Source organism: Nicotiana tomentosiformis, chromosome 2 (assembly GCF_000390325.3).
Source record: "Nicotiana tomentosiformis chromosome 2, ASM39032v3, whole genome shotgun sequence".
In the NCBI taxonomy this organism is placed as follows: Eukaryota; Viridiplantae; Streptophyta; class Magnoliopsida; order Solanales; family Solanaceae; genus Nicotiana; species Nicotiana tomentosiformis.
The window spans coordinates 64,681,080-64,700,082 of NC_090813.1; the positions used below are offsets into that span (position 1 = coordinate 64,681,080).

The 19,003-nt window shown below is 35.8% G+C and overlaps 2 long non-coding RNA genes across 2 annotated transcripts in view; one reads left to right on the plus strand and one right to left on the minus strand.

Moving 5' to 3' along the window:
- Positions 1 to 19,003, minus strand: part of LOC138906517 (uncharacterized) — a 264,345-nt gene that overhangs the window by 129,054 nt on the left and 116,288 nt on the right. Inside the window, exon 2 of the long non-coding RNA XR_011413934.1 lies at positions 1,106 to 1,922. This is a non-coding gene — a long non-coding RNA (uncharacterized lncRNA). The remainder of the gene's footprint in view (positions 1 to 1,105; positions 1,923 to 19,003) is intronic.
- LOC138906518 (uncharacterized) overlaps positions 848 to 19,003 on the plus strand; it is a 133,857-nt gene continuing 115,701 nt past the window's right edge. The window contains exons 1-2 of the long non-coding RNA XR_011413935.1: positions 848 to 956; positions 1,109 to 1,257. This is a non-coding gene — a long non-coding RNA (uncharacterized lncRNA). The remainder of the gene's footprint in view (positions 957 to 1,108; positions 1,258 to 19,003) is intronic.

Genomic DNA, 19,003 nt, shown 5'->3' on the forward strand with positions numbered 1-19,003 from the left:
AGCAAAACGAAAACAACAAAAGAAACTTTTTTCTGCCCCAGTTTACACTAGGAAGATTTGTGAGTTATTAGCAGAACTATAAATCACCTATGCTATTAATGAAGGATGCAATGATGAGAGTAAAATTGAAGACTCGACTAGGATGTACGTCTCCTGTGAGTAAAACTAAGAAAATTTCGACTAACAAGTGTGTCTACTAAAAAAACCCTGAATGACCCAGACTAGGAAGTGCGTCTCCTAGGTGTGAAACTTGAATAAACCAAACTAAAAAGTGTGTCTCCTAAAAAGTATAACCTGAAAGACCCAGACTAGGAAGTGCATCTCCTAGGGGTAAAACCTTAGTGACTCAAACTTAAAAGACCAAAACTTGGAAGTGCGTCTCCTAGGGATGAAATCGTAATTTAGGAAGTGCGTCTCCTAAAAGTATAACCTGAAATTCTCAGACTAAGAAGTGCGTCTCCTAGGGGTAAAACCTCAGTGACTCAAACTTAAAAGATTCAAACTAGGAAGTGCATCTCCTAGGGGTAAAATCATAATTTAGGAAGTGCGTCTCCTAAAAGTATAACCTAAAATTCTCAGACTAGGAAGTGCGTCTCCTAAAAGTGGGATTTGGCTTGAGGATACTACAAAGTAAGCTTGACTAAAATAAAAACTGACCCCTTTTCTTTTTAAAATCCAAACTTCCCCCTTTTTTTAAAAAATTATTATCCTAGGAGAAAATTCATCAGACTATGTTTTCTTATCTTAGGAGAATAGTTTATTAGACTAAGACGTTTATCCTAGGAGAAAGTTCATTAGACTAGGTTTTTTTCTTTTATTTTTTGTATCTTAGGAGAAAGATTCATCAGACTAAGATTTATATCCTAGGAGAAAGTTCATCAGAATAGGTCTTCTATCTTAGGAGAAAAATTCATCAGACTAAGATTTCGATCCTGGGAGAAAATTCATCAGACTAGGTCCCCCTTTTTTTAATCTTAGAAGAAAGATTCATCATACTAAGACTTTGCTCCTAGGAGAAAGTTCATCAGACTTGGTCTTTTTTGTTTTTTTTGGTATCTTAGGAGAAAGATTCATCAGACTAAGATTTCTATAAAGTTCATCAGACTAGGTCTTCTATCTTAGGAGAAAGATTCATTAGACTAAGATTTTGATCCTAGGAGAAAGTTCATCAGACTAGGTCTTCTATCTTAGGAGAAAGATTCATCAGACTAAGATTTTGATCGTAGGAGAAAATTCATCAGACTAGGTCCTTTTTTTGTTATCTTAGGAGAAAGATTCATCAGATTAAGATTTCAATCCTAGGAGAAAGATTCATCAGACTCGGTCTCTTTTTTTTTTTTGGTATCTTAGGAGAAAGATTCATCAGACTAAGATTTCTATCTTAAGAGAAAGTTCATCAGACTACGTCTTCTATCTTAGGAGAAAGATTCATCAGACTAAGATTTCGATCCTAGGAGAAAATTAATCAGAGTAGGTCCTTTTTTTTTGTTATCTTAGGAGAAAGATTCATCAGCCTAAGTTTTCTATCCTAGGAGAAAATTTATCAGATTAAGATTTCTCTCTTAGGAGAAAAGTTCATCAGACTAAGATTTTTATTGGGAAAAAATCCATCAGACTAGGACTTTTATCCTAGGAGGAAAAATGTGAAGAGCAATGGCAACATTTTATGCACACTGGCAAGACTGTTAAAGGCAAAGATTTGAGAAACTTCCCTTTGTCGGCTCTTCTCTTCTTTTTTCTTTTTCTTTCTTTTCTTCTTTTTTTTCTTTTTTTTTATATTTTTGAACCAACTTCCTTGCACTGCTTTGTTCCTGTTTCAAACAAAGAAAATTTTGTCAGTTTTAAAAGTGGTGGTCGGTTTGTGGCCTTGAATCTTGGGCAGTTTGGCTTTTGCTCAATCAGCTTGAGTCAGTTTCAAGAGACTTTTTGCTCTGCATCAACCCTGATTGTTTCACACCCAGTACAATTTGTATTTGTGGCTCAATCGGCCTTATCTCAAAAAAGAGATTTTTTTTTTTGGATAACCTTTTCTGATATCTTGAATGGCTGCTTTTGGAGCAATTTGTATGTGAGAGAGAATCATAACTGGTAAGAGCCTTTTGCACGATGTGCACACTTCATAGTCATTGTTCGGTACTACAGAGAATCTCTGATTAACCTTGAGGTTATCTTTGCTTGCTTTACCCGAATAGGCTGACAAGAGTCTTTTGGGGGGGAAGCCTTTGCATGAATCCTCAATGCATGTTGACTATAAAAACTGAGTGTGCTGGCCAAATTTACTTTGTGCAACTGAAAAGCTGGTAGCAAATTTTGAAATCTTTTCTTTCTTGTTTTGACAAGGACTGGCTCAGAGTGAAGGACACAATGATGCAAAGAAACAAGTATTAACAAGAAATGCCCCTTTCGGAAGGACAAAAGAGATATTTTGCGGTAACTAGCCTTAATGATCATGTCATGCATTTTGGACTTAACGGTCTGATCTATCAAACTAATCAAATCTTCCCTTTTACCATTCCTATGACCTTTGAAGTCGGGCTTGTTCATGCCAATTCATTGCATCAACTTCATGACTCACTTTCGACTAGTGGTGTCCCGAGGGGTTTTCACCAACAAGTCTCTCTCATTTATTCATCTCTGCTTACCGTCGTCTTATAGTGCCCGTGAGGGTTTTCAGTAGTAAGACTCTCTCATTTTTTCTTCTTTATTTTTATTTTTCTTTTGCTTTCTAGTATGAGCAACTGACAGTGTTCTATGTTACGTGACAATCGTTGCTCATTGCATGCTTCTCTTGGCATTCTTGAAGGCATATCAGGAGGTCTTTATTTGGAAAGTTTTTGGATAGGGTTGGAAAGAAAGGGCGGCATGAAGGCTAAAAGTAGACTCAAAATGGGTGTTGTAGACTTACAACTATTGGAATCAACTTTTTCAAAAGTGAAATGAAATCTTTATCCCAGTTTCATATACTGGGGATTTTTGGTTTTTTTTTTTTCCGAATTCTTATTTGATTGGACCGAACCGTGTAAGGCTGCCTACGTATCCTTTTTTTAAGGAATCTGGTGAAACGTAGTTCAAACATCTAACCTAACTATTTTTTTTTATTATTTGTTTTGCCTTTTTTTTTTCTCTTTTCTTTTTTCCAAACAAGTTGCCCTAACTTTTATTTTCTGGGGGCATGGGCCTTTGACTATTTCTTTTCTTTTTTCACTTGAACTTTCTAGGAGTTTCCCCAATTTATACTCTTGGGGCATGGACTTTTCTTTTTATTTTTTTATTTATTATTTTATTTTGGACTTTTAACTCTAAACTTGATTCCAAAAGAGGGTGGTCAAAGAAAATAACACAGGATCAAAAGGGGTAACAAAGGGTATAAAGTATTTGGGTAGCAGAAAAAGGGCCTTCCAACCTCGAGAATGCCAATCTTGTTAGTCCTTCACAATCACGACATTGATGGACATGTTGCTTTCTGGGTCTCTTTTCAGTGCAAAGTTGTATGAGCAATACTTTCCTCGCAGTGAATGACCCTTGTCAATTTGGGTGACTTTTTCTTGGATTTTGTCTTGATGTAGAAGATGCATTTTGCCACTAAACTTATCCATTTCAAGCTGTCTGGAATACACCTTCTTTTGAAAATACTTTCTGTCTTTTAGTGCTAAACAGACTTCAACCCGTACGATCATCCTTAATCCCGACCTTCTTAATGATTCAAAAGATAGAGATCCTTAACTTCCATGTGCCTGACTGCTTTGGTTCCATGAAAACTTGGCTCATGTTTATTTTCCAAAAGTTTCATGTCTATATTCATCTTCAAAAGTGTCTCTATCTCACGTTTATCCAATTCAAGACTAAATCAGTTTTATAAGGTATGGCCAAAATTTCCGCATGCATGTCATGTCACTAGAACTAAGGTGAAAAGAACTATGCACAAAATGGACACAAAATGACTAACTGCTTTTTTTATAGAATAAGGGATAGAAGGGCCCGATAGCACAAAAAGAAGAAGAAAAGACGACAAAATAAGCTACCATGACTCCTCCCTGTCTAAAAGAGGAGTGGCTTTCCAGTTGCTAAGCGACATCTTAGCCACAAATTTGTACATCAGTACTACTACGGCATTCAACCTTTTTATTCCTTCTGATTCAGCAATCAAATTTTGACTTTTTGATCAAAACATTCCCAATATTGGTTGCCGAATTTTAAGACTGACGACATATGAAATTTCAAAGCAACTCATTTACTAAAAGACTTGGAAGAATTCTCACGTCTCCCCATCATCAAATTATCCTGAGCAGGCCATCTCTTATTGCTCAAATCTGGTAAAGTCAACCCCACATTTGCCACTATTTTTGATTTTTAACCGCCACGTTGCCTACTTGCCTTTTCGTGACTTTGGATCAAAAACATTGGTCCTTGTTCTATTGATTGAGAAGATGCTTTTATTTCCGAGAGATCCTACACTCGCCATTGCAAATCAACAAACCGACCACCTTAAACCAGGTTTTATTTCAAAACAACAAACGTGTTAGAATGAACACTCTTTTTTTTTCTTTTTTTCTTTTTCTTTTTGTTGTCACTTTTTTACTTTTTTTCAAAATCATTCGATCGAACCTGATGTGGGTTGCCTAAGTATCATTTTGGAACATGAATCAGATCTTGCGTAGTTCGGGAAGATCAGAAATAAAGTAAATAAACTAACTCTTTTTGGATTTTGATTTTTTTTTTAATTTCCGTAAGAAAGACTTATAAAGAAGAAAGAAAATATTTTTGAAATTTGATTTTTTTTTTTCTAATTTTTTCCGAAAGAAGGACTTCTACATAAGAAAGAAAAATATTTTTTGGCTTTTGATGTTTTTTTTTTGTTTGGATTTTTTGAAGAAAGACTCTCTAAAAAAAGGTAGAAAATATTTTTTTGGATTTTGATTTCATTTGTTTTCTTTTTCTAATAAAAGGCTCCTACAAAATAAAATATTTTTTGGTTTAAAAATTTTCTTATTTTTTTATTTGTTGGGGATTTTCTAAAGAAAAACTCCTAAAGAAGGAATTAAAGGAAAATATTTTTGGATTTTTAAAAAATGGAGGCCGGAACCGATTAGGTTTGCCTACGTATCTCACATCTGGTGAGAATCAGACCCGCGTAGTTCTGCAGTTTTGACGGAACGGAGGAAACAATGACTTTTGAAAATATTGGCTTATTTTCTCTCTCTTTTTTTACAAAATTTCGGCAGAGTTTCGAAATATTTCAAATACCTACCTCACTCTTGTTTTTTCTTGATTTTCTTTCCATATTCTAGAAGCCGGTCAACATACAAGCTGAAGCAAATGAATAGTGAAGTAGCACGTAAAATGTATCAAGATGGTCTTTTAATTTTTGGGTACACCTGTCCTACACGAACCTAACCCCCGTGTTGAGTCCCTAAGGTCAAATGCACGTGATGCAAACAAGCGTACCTAGTAGGGATCCGGCATGAGGCTATGTCATTCTAGATTTTAAAAACCTAGGTATATTGTTCTAGACCCGGCTTACCCGAGCGGACAACTCGAGCCGGGGGGAGGGGGGAGCATACCGGGAATACAGAAGCTTCACTGGCTTTGCAACTTGTCCGATCCTCGTTCTAAAATAGGGTTATGACTCTAACAAAAAAGAAGCCATGCGAAGCGCACGCTTCCTAGAAAATTTAGAAGACTCAGAGAGAAGAAGGGTGTCGTAACAATTTAATATACAGTTCACGAGCGGTAAAGAATGGCAATTAGCACATTAGGCTCAAACAAGTAATATCATACAATCAGAAGTAGCCAAGTATAACAGTTATTCTAAGCTCGAATTCTGAACCCTGAACCAGAAGTTTTGGGTTCCTTCCCTAGTAGAGTCGCCAGAGCTGTCACACCTCTTTTTTCCCGAGGGGATATGTGAGTTTATCCAATTAAAGTGACATTGTTCGAAATGGGATTATTTATTTGATCAGAGTCGCCACTTGGAATAATTTAAGGTGTCTCAAGTCACCCATTTATTTTAAATCCCAAATTGAGAAAATTAACTGTTATTTATGGTCTGCGAACACAGAAGACTGGGTAAGAAATTCTGTTAACCCGGGAGAAGGTGTGAGGCACTCCCGAATTCCGTGGTTCTAGCACGGTCGAGGAAATGGCATATGAGTTCAACACATTCTTAATAAGTTGACAACATTGTTACTCTTATCGGATTGGATCAAACAAAAATCGACCATTAGGCATATTATCTCATATTAAAACTTCACATGCCCAAATTCTTTTTCTTAAAATCAACTTGACAGCCCCAAAAATATCACCCAGTCAACGTTTAACATAATAATGAAATACAGAAAATCCAATAATGGATATCTAAACAAAAGCTCGAAGAAGACGCTTTGACTTAATGTACAAGCATATGCATAACAATTGTTGTGACCTCATGTGAAAATTCCTTATCAAGAGAATCAGTGATGCAATATTAAGTAAAGAAACATTAAACATTCAAAATAATCAATTTTCTCAAAACACTTAAATCGACAACATAAGGGCCATCGTTCATATATTTAAAAAGTATGAAGTTATCCAAGGAATTGAAATAGTAAGGAAAGAAAGGGATTGCACCTTAGGGATCGAAGCTTTTTATTAATTTAAAAGTAAAACTCCTGCCACGTACATGATAGTTAAGACGAATCGGCAACTAAACCCAACCAAACGACCACAACCGTGCCGGAGCAAACTCGAACAGAACCTCTCGAAATTTGCAAACGGTCGTCGACTTTTAATGGAGGCTTCAAGGAGTTATTTCGGTGAGTTTCATGATGGTTTCATGGCTGATTCTGGTTTTCGAGGGACTGGTCTACTATGATGTGGGTTTTTGACGAAGAAAGCGTGAAGAGGAAGATCAATTTTTTGCTCTACGGCGCTCAATTCTAGGACTACTCTTAGGGATTTTCTATTCTGTGACTGAGTGAGGTTATATATGGGTACAGGTGCATGTTTGAATCCTAATAAAATCAGTGTGTTTTTGTGAGATCACGTGAGAGAGATTGCATTTCCTGCTAATTAGCATGTGCTCTCTAGATAGATAAGGACGAGTGATCTTGGAGAACAAGCTAGCTCGGAATGTGGATAAAAATTGGTACGAAAATATGTGCCTGTAAGGTGCTTGTGAAAGATGGAATGAGTGGAGTCCTTTTTTGGAATTGGCATAGTGCGGGTGAGGTATTAAATAAAAATTCCAATGCAAAGTGGGTGTCTGTGAGTTAACGTAAATAATTTTTTTTTTAGGAAAAGACAAAATTCCAAGAAGTAGAGTTGCTCGCTTACTTATTAAAAGAAAAATATATTATTTATTATTTGTTTTTTTTTTTGTAAATTAGAACAAAATTAACACTCTAAAAATGTGAATCTTTGGTTGTCTTTAAATTTTCTTAAATAAAACCTATAAAATATAAAATAAGTGCTAAAATATGTAGACTAAACTTAAAATATATTTACATACTAAAAAGTGATAAACTATTCAAATATAGTCAAAAATTAGGTACTCACAGCTGCCCCAGCAAAGTCGCCAGAGCTGTCACACCTCCTTTTTCCCGAGGGGATATGAGATTTTTTCTAATTAAAGTGACATTGTTCGAAATGGGATTATTTATTTGATCTGAGTCGCCACTTGGAATAATTTAAGGTGTCCTAAGTCACCGATTTATTTTAAATCCCAAATCTAGAAAAGTGACTCTTATTTATGGTCTGCGAATACAGAAGACCGGGTAAGGAATTCTGTTAACCCGGGAGAAGGTGTGAGGCACTCCCGAATTCCGTGGTTCTAGCACGGTCGCTCAACTATTAATAATTGGCCTAATTATCTGATTTAATATATATTTGAGACCTATTATGCATTTTTACCTTTTAAACCACTTTTAGTATTAATTAAACGTTTTTAGTGTTTATGGAATTTATTTGAACAAGTCGCGATACCGCACACTCATTTATATTTGTATACATTGTGAATCGCGCCACGTGAAACGCACCCGCGATTTACAACATGTTAATTTTTTATTATTATTAGAAGTTATGGTCGGGTCACATAAAATGCACATCCGAATTGGGGATTATGTATCATGACTATGCCACGAGAATCGTACCCATAGTCACGATGATTTATTATTAATCGCGCCTAAAGCAAGCTATGATATTCATGAATTGTTTTTTCTACTTTGAGATTATTGTGAGGTCATGAATTATGGATATGGAGTTGTGGAGGAAATGACATATGAGTTCAACACATTCTTAATAAGTTTACAACATTGTTACTCTTATCAAATTGGATCAAACGAAAATCGACCATTAGGCATATTATCTCAAATTAAAACTTCACATGCCCAAATTCTTTTTCTTAAAATCAACTTGACAGCCCCAAAAATATCACCCAATCAACTTTTAACATAATAATGAAATATAGAAAATCCAACAATGGATATCTAAACTAAAGCTCGAAGAAGACGCTTTGACTTAATGTACAAGCATATGCATAACAATTGTTGTGATCAGTGAGGCAATATTAAGTAAAGAAACATTAAACATTCAAAATAATCAATTTTCTCAAAACACTTAAATCAACAACATAAGGGCCTGCGTTCATCTATTTTTAAAGTATGAAGTTAACTAAGGAATTGAAACAGTAAGGAAAGAAAGGGATTGCACCTTAAGGAACGAAGCTTTTTATTAATTTAGAAGTAAAACTCAAGCCACGTACATGATAGTTAAGACGAATCGGCAACTAAATTCAACCAAACGACCACGACCGCGCCGGAGAAAACTCGACAGAACCTCTCAAAATTTGCAAACGGTCGTCGACTTTTAATGGAGGCTTCAAGGAGTTGTTTCGGTGAGTTTCATCATAGTTTCATGGCTGTTTCCGGTTGTCAAGGGGCTGGTCTGCTATGGTGTGGGTTTTTGAAGAAAAAAGCGTGAAGAGGGAGATCAAATTTTTGCTCTACGACGCTCAATTCTAGGACTGCTCTTAGGGTTTTTCTATTCTATGACTGAGTGAGGTTATATATGGGTACATGTGCGTGTTTGAAGCCCAAGAAAATCAATGTGTTTTTGTGAGATCACATGAGAGAGATTGCATTTCCTGCTAATTAGCATGTGCTCTCTAGATAGATAAGGACGAGTGATCTTGGAGAGCAAGCTAGCTAGGAATTTTTGTGAGAGAATATTCTTGGAGAATCAAAGTTTGTTAGCTGAGGTGATGTGAATAAAAATTGGTACGAAAATATGTGCCTGTAAGGTGCTTGTGAAAGATGGAATGAGTGGAGTCCTTTTTTGGAATTGGCATAGCGCGAGTGAGGTATTAAATAGAAATTCTAATGCAAAGTGGGTGCCTGCGAGTTAACGTAAATGATTTTTCTTTTAGGAAAAGACAAAATTCCAAGAAGTAGAGTTGCTCGCTTACTTATTAAAAGAAAAATATATTTTTTGTGATATTTTTTTTTTTTTGTAAATTAGAACAAAATTAACACTCTAAAAATGTGAATCTTTTGTTGGTTTTTAATTTTCTTAAATAAAACCTATAAAAGATAAAAATAAGTGTTAAAATATGTAGAATAAACTTAAAATATATTTACATACTAAAAAGTGATGAACTATTCAAATATAGTAAAAAATTAGGGGCTTACAGCTGCCCCAGCAGAGTCGCCAGAGCTGTCACACCTCCTTTTTCCCGAGGGGATATGGGAGTTTTTCCAATTAAAGTGACATTGTTCGAAATGTGATTATTTATTTGATCAGAGTCGCCACTTGCAATAATTTATGGTGTCCCAAGTCACCGATTTATTTTAAATCCCAAATCGAGAAAATTGACTCTTATTTATAGTCTGCGAATACAGAAGACCGGGTAATGAATTCTGTTAACCCGGGAGAAGGTGTGAGGCACTCCCGAATTCCGTGGTTCTAGCACGGTCGCTCAACTATTAATAATTGGCCTAATTATCTAATTTTATACATATTAGATACCTTTTATGCATTTTTACCTTTTAAATCGCTTTTAGTATTAATTAAACGCTTTTAGTGTTTATGGAATTTGTTTGAACAAGTCGCGATGCCGCGCACTCGTTTATTTTTGTACACATTGTGAATCGCGCCACGTGAAATGCACCAGCGATTTAAAACATGTTAATTTTTTATTATTATTAGAAGTTATGGTCGGGTCACATAAAATGCACACCCGGATTGGGGATTATGTATCATGACTATGCCACGGGAACCGTACCCATAGTCACGATGATTTATTATTAATCGCGCCTAAAACAAGCTACGATATTCATGAATTATTTTTTCTACTTTGAGATTATTGTGAGGTCATGAATTATGGATATGGAGTTGTGGAGGAAATGGCATATGAGTTCAACACATTCTTAATAAGTTGACAACATTGTTACTCTTAACGGATTGGATCAAACGAAAATCGACCATTAGGCATATTATCTAGAATTAAAACTTCACATGCCCAAATTCTTTTTCTTAAAATCAACTTGACAGCCCCAAAAATATCACCCAATCGACTTTTAACATAAAAATGAAATATAGAAAATCCATGAATGGATATCTAAACTAAAGCTCGAAGAAGACGCTTTGACTTAATGTACAAGCATATGCATAACAATTGTTGTGACCTCATGTAAAAATTTCTTATTAAGAGAATCAGTGTTGCAATATTAAGTAAAGAAACATTAAACATTCAAAATAATCAATTTGCTCAAAACACTTAAATAAGCAACATAAGGGCCAGCGTTCATCTATTTAAAAAGTATGAAGTTAACCAAGGAATTGAAACAGTAAGGAAAGAAAGGGATTGCACCTTAAGGATCGAAACTTTTTATTAATTTAAAAGTAAAACTCAAGCCACGTACATGATAGTTAAGACGAATCGGCAACTAAATTCAACAAAAGGACCACGACCACGCCGGAGAAAACTCGAACAGAACCTCTCGAAATTTGCAAACGGTCGTTGACTTTTAATGGAGGCTTCAAGGAGTTGTTTCGGTGAGTTTCATGAAGGTTTCATGGCTGCTTCCGGTTGTCAAGGGACTAGTCTGCTATGGTGTGGGTTTTTGACGAAAAAAGCGTGAAGAGGGAGGTCAAAATTTTGCTCTACGGCGCTCAATTCTAGGACTGCTCTTAGGGTTTTTCTATTCTGTGACTGAGTGAGGTTATATATGGGTACATGTGCGTGTTTGAAACCCAAGAAAATCAATGTGTTTTTGTGAGATCACGTGAGAGAGATTGCATTTCCTGCTAATTAGCATGTGCTCTCTAGATAGATATGGACGAGTGATCTTGGAGAGCAAGCTAGCTGGCAATTTTTGTGAGAGAATATTCTTGGGGAATCAAAGTTTGTTAGCTGAGGTGATGTGGATAAAAAGTGGTACGAAAATATGGGCCTGTAAGGTGCTTGTGAAAGATGGAATGAGTGGAGTCCTTTTTTGGAATTGGCATAGTGCGGGTGAGGTATTAAATAGAAATTCTAATGCAAAGTGGGTGCCTGTGAGTTAACGTAAATGATTTTTTTTAGGAAAAGACAAAATTCCAAGAAGTAGAGTTGCTCGCTTACTTATTAAAAGAAATATATATTATTTGTGATTTTTGTTTTGTAAATTAGAACAAAATTAACACTCTAAAAATGTGAATCTTTTTTTGGTTTTTAATTTTCTTAAATAAAACCTATAAAAGATAAAATAAGTGCTAAAATATGTAGACTAAACTTAAAATATATTTACATACTAAAAAGCGATAAACTATTCGAATATAGTAAAAAATTAGGTGCTCACACCTGCCCTTTTTGCTTGAAAACATGTAGAGTTTTCAGGCAAATACAAGATGAGCTATGTGACTAATTTTTGACCAACTATTTATTCAAAAAGGGAAAATAAACAAAGGAAAGGGTGCAACCGAGTCCTAGTTTTGGACAGCCTACATATCCCGGGTCATAATGGAATCAGGTCGCGTGTAGTTCAGAAGTGAATGAAGTGATGGAGTGTGATAAGATGAGGAGAGAGTCGAGTGAGGTACCGTTCCATCGAGGTTCCGGCCCGCGGTCCTGTTATTACATCTAAATCAAAATCTAAAAGAACTAAACAAGCCTATCAGCCTATGAGTTACAAGATTCCTATCTATAAGTCTTTTGAAGCGTGATCTTGAGTCTTGAATGGTTCTTCATGCAGACTTTTGATTTGAACCTTGATGCTTGCTAGCTGCAGTTGCTGATTCATTCTTCCACGGCTACTTCGGATCAAGACCGAACATGTAGTGCTCGTGACTTCAACCATGTCTTGAGCAGTTCACATATTTCATCTGCTTCTGCATTTTGGATTCACTTCTTTTTTCCCTTTTCTTTTATTCTGGATTGAGACTTTATTTTTTGGTCATCTTGGATTGTCGACTCGCATTCTTGAGGAGAGCTTCTGCTACTTCTAAGAATCAACTCTGAACTTTCCGAAATTAAATTCCGACCACACGTACAAGTTATAAAACATGAAGTGAAGCTATTCAAGGCCTCAAACTGCCGAACGACGCGATATAGCTCAAAATGACCGATCGGGTCGTTACACAAACCATCGTGATAGTACCTAACCTAACCCACTAGGTAAGCCAGTTATCTATAAAATACAATATAATAATACTGAGATGAGTCAAAGATGAGATAACTGAATTTTATACAATTCCCCAAGGACTGGTAGTACAAATAATAAGCTTCTAAGATTTAAAATTTACAAAGCTGGTTTGAAATAAAGTACATCATCTATTTAAAATATACAGGAACAGACTAAAAATTCTAAAGCTACCAAGATCAAGAGGCAGCTATGACCGGAATGCAGGTACATCATCAAATCCAGCTCCCACCGTGCACAACAATATCAACATCCAACATCTGCACGCAAGGTGCAAAAATATAGTATAAGTACAACGGACCCCATGTACTCAATAAGTAACAAATGGGGGAATTCATTTCAGAGTTACTTCAAATTTAAAGTCAGTAGCAGGCACCCACCTGGAGAACGTGGGAAGTTATTTCAGAATTTAATTTATTTTGGAAGCTTTAAGTTGGAAGAATTGCCTAAGGTTTGACTTTCGAGTAAACGACCTCGGAATCGGGATTTGAAGGTTCTAATAAGTTCTAACCCTAGTCTTCAATGTCGAGTTTGGGCAGAAGATGGGAGATTGAGAGTATGATTCTTGGGTATGAGAGTTGTTATTTATGCATGCATGTAAATATAAGGGTTGTAGGAAGGTTATTGAGCTAATATGAGTAAACACTTGGTATTGAATTGGTTATGGAGTGAAGAAAATCTTGTAGAAGAACTCTGTGGTCAAATTTGCACACCTAGTGTTTGATAAAATGCCCAAATGAGCTAAAACAATGAATATCTTTCTAATTTGTGTTCAATTCTGTTATGTCTCAAAATAGATTGGGATTGCTAGGATTTCCGGAATATTGTAGTAACTTAAGGAACGCTCAAGCAAGGTATGTTGGCTAAACTACTCTCTTAAAATTTAATTCCATGATGTTCTCGTATGTTTCAAGTATGGTTGGCTCAAGTTCCTTATTCCCATGTTCCGGGTTATTCCCTAAAAATTCGATTGTCCCAAGTAAGCAAAGTGTCGAAAGATGTATGTACTCAAAACTTATTCCAATTACTCTTATCTCATCATGATCTTCTTCGGGAATATGTTCAAGTAAGGTTTATGTGTTAAAACGTTATAACTTCAATTCATGTTTCAAATGAAAATCCGTTAAGCATAACTTGGAAAAAATACTCAATGCGTCTGAAACCCCTATTACTCGTATATATATACTTAAGGCCTTGATTTCGAAGGTTCATATTGTTGAAAATATATAAAGGTTCACCCAATCGACTTTTAACATAAAAATGAAATATAGAAAATCCATGAATGGATATCTAAACTAAAGCTCGTAGAAGACGCTTTGACTTAATGTACAAGCATATGCATAACAATTGTTGTGACCTCATGTAAAAATTCCTTATTAAGAGAATCAGTGTTGCAATATTAAGTAAAGAAACATTAAACATTCAAAATAATCAATTTGCTCAAAACACTTAAATAAGCAACATAAGGGCCAGCGTTCATCTATTTAAAAAGTATGAAGTTAACCAAGGAATTGAAACAGTAAGGAAAGAAAGGGATTGCACCTTAAGGATCGAAGCTTTTTATTAATTTAAAAGTAAAACTCAAGCCACGTACATGATAGTTAAGACGAATCGGCAACTAAATTCAACAAAAGGACCATGACCACGCCGGAGAAAACTCGAACAGAACCTCTCGAAATTTGCAAACGGTCGTTGACTTTTAATGGAGGGTTCAAGGAGTTGTTTCGATGAGTTTCATGAAGGTTTCATGGCTGCTTCCGGTTGTCAAGGGACTAGTCTGCTATGGTGTGGGTTTTTGACGAAAAAAGCGTGAAGAGGGAGATCAAAATTTTGCTCTACGGCTCTCAATTCTAGGACTGCTCTTAGGGTTTTTCTATTCTGTGACTGAGTGAGGTTATATATGGGTACATGTGCGTATTTGAAGCCCAAGAAAATCAATGTGTTTTTGTTAGATCACGTGAGAGAGATTGCATTTCCTGCTAATTAGCATGTGCTCTCTAGATAGATATGGACGAGTAATCTTGGAGAGCAAGCTAGCTGGCAATTTTTGTAAGAGAATATTCTTGGGGAATCAAAGTTTGTTAGCTGAGGTGATGTGGATAAAAAGTGGTACGAAAATATGGGCCTGTAAGGTGCTTGTGAAAGATGGAATGAGTGGAGTCCTTTTTTGGAATTGGCATAGTGCGGGTGAGGTATTAAATAGAAATTCTAATGCAATGTGGGTGCCTGTGAGTTAACGTAAATGATTTTTTTTAGGAAAAGACAAAATTCCAAGAAGTAGAGTTGCTCGCTTACTTATTAAAAGAAATATATATTATTTGTGATTTTTGTTTTGTAAATTAGAACAAAATTAACACTCTAAAAATGTGAATCTTTTTTTGGTTTTTAATTTTCTTAAATAAAACCTATAAAAGATAAAATAAGTGCTAAAATATGTAGACTAAACTTAAAATATATTTACATACTAAAAAGTGATGAACTATTCGAATATAGTAAAAAATTAGGTGCTCACACCTGCCCCCCTTTGCTTGAAAACATGTAGAGTTTTCAGGCAAATACAAGATGAGCTATGTGACTAATTTTTGACCAACTATTTATTCAAAAAGGGAAAATAAACAAAGAAAAGGGTGCAACCGAGTCCTAGTTTTGGACAGCCTACATATCCCGGGTCATAATGGAATCAGGTCGCGTATAGTTCAGAAGTGAATGAAGTGATGGAGTGTGATAAGATGAGGAGAGAGTCGAGTGAGGTACCGTTCCATTGAGGTTCCGGCCCGCGGTCCTGTTATTACATCTAAATCAAAATCTAAAAGAACTAAACAAGCCTATCAGCTATGAGTTACAAGATTCCTATCTATAAGTCTTTTGAAGCGTGATCTTGAGTCTTGAATGGTTCTTCATGCAGACTTTTGATTTGAACCTTGATGCTTGCTAGCTGCAGGTGCTGATTCATTCTTCCACGGCTACTTCGGATCAAGACCGAACATGTAGTGCTCGTGACTTCAACCATGTCTTGAGCAGTTCACATATTTCATCTGCTTCTGCATTTTGGATTCACTTCTTTTTTCCCTTTTCTTTTATTCTGGATTGAGACTTTATTTTTTGGTCATCTTGGATTGTCGACTCGCATTCTTGAGGAGAGCTTCTGGCACTTCTAAGAATCAACTCTGAACTTTCCGAAATTAAATTCCGACCACACGTACAAGTTATAAAACATGAAGCGAAGCTATTCAAGGCCTCAAACCGCCGAACGACGCGATATAGCTCAAAATGACCGATCGGGTCGTTACACAAACCATCGTGATAGTACCTAACCTAACCCACTAGGTAAGCCAGTTATCTATAAATAACAATATAATAATACTGATATGAGTCAAAGATGAGATAACTGAATTTTATACAATTCCCCAAGGACTGGTAGTACAAATAATAAGCTTCTAAGATTTATAATTTACAAAGCTGGTTTGAAATAAAGTACATCATCTATTTAAAATATACAGGAACAGACTAAAAATTCTAAAGCTACCAAGATCAAGAGGCAGCTATGACCGGAATGCAGGTACATCATCAAATCCAGCTCCCACCGTGCACAACAACATCAACATCCAACATCTGCACGCAAGGTGCAAAAATATAGTATAAGTACAACCGACCCCATGTACTCAATAAGTAACAAATGGGGGAATTCATTTCAGAGTTACTTCAAATTTAAAGTCAGTAGCAGGCACCCACCTGGAGAACGTGGGAAGTCATTTAAGAATTTAATTTATTTTGGAAGCTTTAAGTTGGAAGAATTGCCTAAGGTTTGACTTTCGAGTAAACGACCTCGGAATCGGGATTTGAAGGTTCTAATAGGTTCTAACCCTAGTCTTCAATGTCGAGTTTGGACAGAAGATGGGAGATTGAGAGTGTGATTCTTGGGTATGAGAGTTGTTATTTATGCATGCATGTAAATATAAGGGTTGTAGGAAGGTAATTGAGCTAATATGAGTAAACACTTGGTATTGAATTGGTTATGGAGTGAAGAAAATCTTGTAGAAGAACTCTGTGGTCAAATTTGCACACCTAGTGTTTGATAAAATGCCCAAATGAGCTAAAACAATGAATATCTTTCTAATTTGTGTTCAATTCTGTTATGTCTCAAAATAGATTGGGATTGCTAGGATTTCCGGAATATTGTAGTAACTTAAGGAACGCTCAAGCAAGGTATGTTGGCTAAACTACTCTCTTAAAATTTAATTCCATGATGTTCTCGTATATTTCAAGTATGGTTGGCTCAAGTTCCTTATTCCCATGTTCCGGGTTATTCCCTAAAAATTCGATTGTCCCAAGTAAGCAAAGTGTCGAAAGATGTATGTACTCAAAACTTGTTCCAATTACTCTGATCTCATCATGATCTTCTTCGGGAATATGTTCAAGTAAGGTTTATGTGTTAAAACGTTATAACTTCACTTCATGTTTCAAATGAAAATCCGTTAAGCATAACTTGGAAAGAATACTCAATGCGTCTGAAACCCCTATTACTCGTATATATATACTTAAGGCCTTGATTTCGAAGGTTCATATTGTTGAAAATATATAAAGGTTCACCCAATCGACTTTTAACATAAAAATGAAATATAGAAAATCCATGAATGGATATCTAAACTAAAGCTCGAAGAAGACGCTTTGACTTAATGTATAAGCATATGCATAACAATTGTTGTGACCTCATGTAAAAATACCTTATTAAGAGAATCAGTGTCACAATATTAAGTAAAGAAACATTAAACATTTAAAATAATCAATTTGCTCAAAACACTTAAATAAGCAACATAAGGGCCAGCGTTCATCTATTTAAAAAGTATGAAGTTAACCAAGGAATTGAAACAGTAAGGAAAGAAAGGGATTGCACCTTAAGGATCGAAGCTTTTTATTAATTTAAAAGTAAAACTCAAGCCACGTACATGATAGTTAAGACGAATCGGCAACTAAATTCAACAAAAGGACCATGACCACGCCGAAGAAAACTCGAACAGAACCTCTCGAAATTTGCAAACGGTCGTTGACTTTTAATGGAGGCTTCAAGGAGTTGTTTCGGTGAGTTTCATGAAGGTTTCATGGCTGCTTCCGGTTGTCAAGGGACTAGTCTGCTATGGTGTGGGTTTTTGACGAAAAAAGCGTGAAGAGGGAGATCAAAATTTTGCTCTACGGCGCTCAATTCTAGGACTGCTATTAGGGTTTTTCTATTCTGTGACTGAGTGAGGTTATATATGGGTACATGTGCGTGTTTGAAGCCCAAGAAAATCAATGTGTTTTTGTGAGATCACGTGAGAGAGATTGCATTTCCTGCTAATTAGCATGTGCTCTCTAGATAGATATGGACGAGTGATCTTGGAGAGCAAGCTAGCTGGCAATTTTTGTGAGAGAATATTCTTGGGGAATCAAAGTTTGTTAGCTGAGGTGATGTGGATAAAAAGTGGTACGAAAATATGGGCCTGTAAGGTGCTTGTGAAATATGGAATGAGTGGAGTCCTTTTTTGGAATTGGCATAGTGCGGGTGAGGTATTAAATAGAAATTCTAATGCAAAGTGGGTGCCTGTGAGTTAACGTAAATGATTTTTTTTAGGAAAAGACAAAATTCCAAGAAGTAGAGTTGCTCGCTTACTTATTAAAAGAAATATATATTATTTGTGATTTTTGTTTTGTAAATTAGAACAAAATTAACACTCTAAAAATGTGAATCTTTTTTTGGTTTTTAATTTTCTTAAATAAAACCTATAAAAGATAAAATAAGTGCTAAAATATGTAGACTAAACTTAAAATATATTTATATACTAAAAAGTGATGAACTATTCGAATATAGTAAAAAATTAGGTGCTCACACCTGCCCCCCTTTGCTTGAAAACATGTAGAGTTTTCAGGCAAATACAAGATGAGCTATGTGACTAATTTTTGACCAACTATTTATTCAAAAAGGGAAAATAAACAAAGGAAAGGGTGCAACCGAGTCCTAGTTTTGGACAGCCTACATATCCCGGGTCATAATGGAATCAGGTCGCGTGTAGTTCAGAAGTGAATGAAGTGATGGAGTGTGATAAGATGAGGAGAGAGTCGAGTGAGGTACCGTTCCATCGAGGTTCCGGCCCGCGGTCCTGTTATTACATCTAAATCAAAATTTAAAAGAACTAAACAAGCCTATCAGCTATGAGTTACAAGATTCCTATCTATAAGTCTTTTGAAGCGTGATCTTGAGTCTTGAACGGTTCTTCATGCAGTCTTTTGATTTGAACCTTGATGCTTGCTAGCTGCAGGTGCTGATTCATTCTTCCACGGCTACTTCGGATCAAGACCGAACATGTAGTGCTCGT